Genomic DNA, 3,101 nt, shown 5'->3' with positions numbered 1-3,101 from the left:
AAGGTTAGCAACTTTATCTAGATTATTGGCAGGATTAGTTCTGAAGTTTCTACCTCTATTTTCAATACTAAAAAAGGAGCCGATTTGAATGGACTCAGAAATGTGAGCAACCTTTTCAAGACTTTGAAAAGTTCCTAAGTTAATCTCCAATCCTTACCTGACCTGTTAAGGGAAGGAGCTCATAGCCTCGGGCTCGTCCAAAAAGATGAAAACGTACAACAACCAATTTATTTTGTTAGCAATGCCCTACAGGGGGTAGAGCCAAATTATCAAAAGATAGATAAGCTCTCATATGCCCTTGTTATCACTTCCAGAAGGCTCCGACCTTATTTTCAAGCTCAAACCATAAAGGTCTGAACTAATCAACCTATGAAGCACATCTTAGAAAAGACGGATACTGCAGGTCAAATGCTACAATGAGAAATAGAGCTGTCCAATTTTGACTTAAGGTATGAAACTCGGACAGCAATCAAATTCAAATATTTAGCTTACTTTGTAGCCGAATACACCGAAGCTTAGAAAAGTCCTACAACCTGGATGTTATATGTAGATGGATCATCCAATAAAGCTGGAAGTGGAGCAGGAGTTATTTTGGAGAACGAAGAAGGAACTCGGATTGAACTTTCATTGAAATTCGAGTTTTCAGCCTTCAACAATCAAGTCGAGTATAAAGCCTTACTTGCTGGCTTGAGGCTAGCCAAAGAAGTCAGAGGCAGTAAAGTTGATTGTGTTTAGTGATTTTCAAGTAATAACCACTCAAGTTAATGGGACTTATCAGGCTAAATATCCCAACATGAAAAAGTACTTCGAAGAAACACGAGAACAATTAACTCAATTTTCGGAAGCAAAAATGTAACATATAGCTCAGGAATCTAACATCCGAGCTAATGCCATCTCCAAATTGGCTAGCACCAAGCCAGGGGGCAACAATAGAAGCTTGATCTAGGAAACTCTCCACACACCATTAGTAACAAAAGAAGTCAACAAGTCGGATACAATGATTATTTCCAACCCAAGTTTAGGTTGGATGACCCCCATTATTGGATATCTCGAATTTGATATCATCCTGAAAGATAAAAGGGAAGCACAAAACTACACCCTGGTTCACAACGTTCTCTATAGAAGAGGAGTATCTACACCTCTATTAAAGTGCGTCCCGACCTCCAAAACTAATGCGGTCTTAGAAGGAGTCCACAGCGGCATATGTAGAAATCATCTAGGAGCACGATCACTAGCTAAGAAAGTAATCCAAGTTGGCACCTGCAAAAGAGCTCATTAGTATCACCTCACCTTGGCCATTTGAAAAGTGGGTCCTAGATCTCCTCGGTCCATTCCCACAGGCACCTGGACAAGTAAAGTACCTCACAATAGGTATTGATTTTTTTCACTAAGTGGTTCGAGGTAGAACTTTTAGCAACCATCACAGCTCAAAGAAATCAAAAGTTTCTCTACAAGAACATTGTCACCCAGTTTGGGGTTCCACAATCCATTACCATGGACAATGGAACTCAGTTCACCGACTCAGCCTTCAGAAGCTTGGTGGCAATCCTCAAGATTAAGCACCAGTTCACATCAGTAGAACACCCCCAAGCCAATGGACAAGAAGAAGCTGCGAATAAAGTCATGTTGTCCGGGTTGAAACGCCGACTGCAAGACGCAAAGGGAGTTTGGGCAGATGAGCTCCCTCAAGTCTTGTGGGCATATCAGATAACCCCCCTTATTCAACAATTAGGAAATCTCCTTTTCGACTTGCTTACGGAACAGAAGCCATGATACCTATAGAAGTCAATGAAGAATTTCCAAGAGTTAGATTCTATGACGAAGTAGGAAACATCAAGCTAAAAAGGAAGAACTTGATCTCCTACTAGAAGTCCGAGAACAAGCTCGGATAAAAGAGGAAGCATTGAAACAAAGAATGGCCTTAAGGTACAACAAGAAAGTCATCAGAAAAAGTTCTCCACAATTGACCTCATATTAATCCAAAATGACATCGGAACACCGAAGTCGAGCATGGAAAGTTGGCTACAAACTAGAAAAGACCTTACAAGATCACTGAAGACTTAGAAAAAGGTTACTACAAAGTGTCTGACTTAAAGAAAAATAAGCTCCCAAGGTCATGGCACGCATGAAATCTAAAAAGATACTACGGTTAGAAAGCGCACCTTGCTCCCTGATGTGCTCTTTTTTCTGACTTCATGGTTTTTCTCGAGAAGGGTTTTCCTAGAGGGAGTTTTAATGAGGCACCATAGTGAGGGCTAAGGGTTAATGAAAAACTCTTGGTAGCAACAAAACTTATCTAAATCATCTTTTACTTATTAATGATAATTCATTTTCTCATAAAAGTTTCCCATTTAAACGCACTAACTTAAGCTAAAAAAACACCAAAAATCATTGCCCGACCTAATTTAAGGTCGGCAAGATGAAACAATAAGGTACAAATTGGTGTAAAAAGTTATATAAGCAGATCGTGGTCCGACCTCACTGAAACTTAAAGAGTTGGGTCTAACCCGAATCACAAAAGTAGTTTGTTAAAATCGACTACTTAAAGTCGGAGCATAATTAATTAAAGGAAATAGCGTTGATGAGCGGATATTTTATATGCTTTTTGGCATCATTTCCATATAGTTTTTAGCATATTTTGTTTAATTTTTATTAAGTTTTCATAGGTTTTAGTGTAAAATTCACATTTTTGGATTCTACTTTAAGTTTGTGTGTTTTTGTGCAATTTTAGGTATTTTCTGGCTGAAATTGAGGAGCTGGAGCAAAAGTCTATTTCAGAGGCAGAGAAAGCACTACGGATGCTATCTGGATCTGACCTCCTTGCACTCGAAAGAGCTTTTCTAGAGCTACAGAAGTTCAAATAGAGTGTTCTCAATGGCTATGTAAAGCTAACATCCAGAGCTTTCCCAGAATGTATAATAATCCAAACTTTGCTTCAGAATTTGAAGGCCCAAAGCTAGCGTCCAATGCCAGCATCCTGCCTTAGTTCCGGCGTCCAGCGCCCAAAGGAGGAGACTAGTGTCCAAATGCCTAAAGAAGACCCTCTAGCCAGCGTTCAACACCCTAGAGGGCTCCTAGCACGTAAATCTCATTAAAGCTCA

This window comes from Arachis stenosperma, chromosome 5 (genome assembly GCF_014773155.1).
Source record: "Arachis stenosperma cultivar V10309 chromosome 5, arast.V10309.gnm1.PFL2, whole genome shotgun sequence".
Taxonomy (NCBI): Eukaryota; Viridiplantae; Streptophyta; class Magnoliopsida; order Fabales; family Fabaceae; genus Arachis; species Arachis stenosperma.
The sequence above is the reverse complement of the archived record's forward strand: the minus strand, read 5'-3'. Positions refer to the sequence as shown.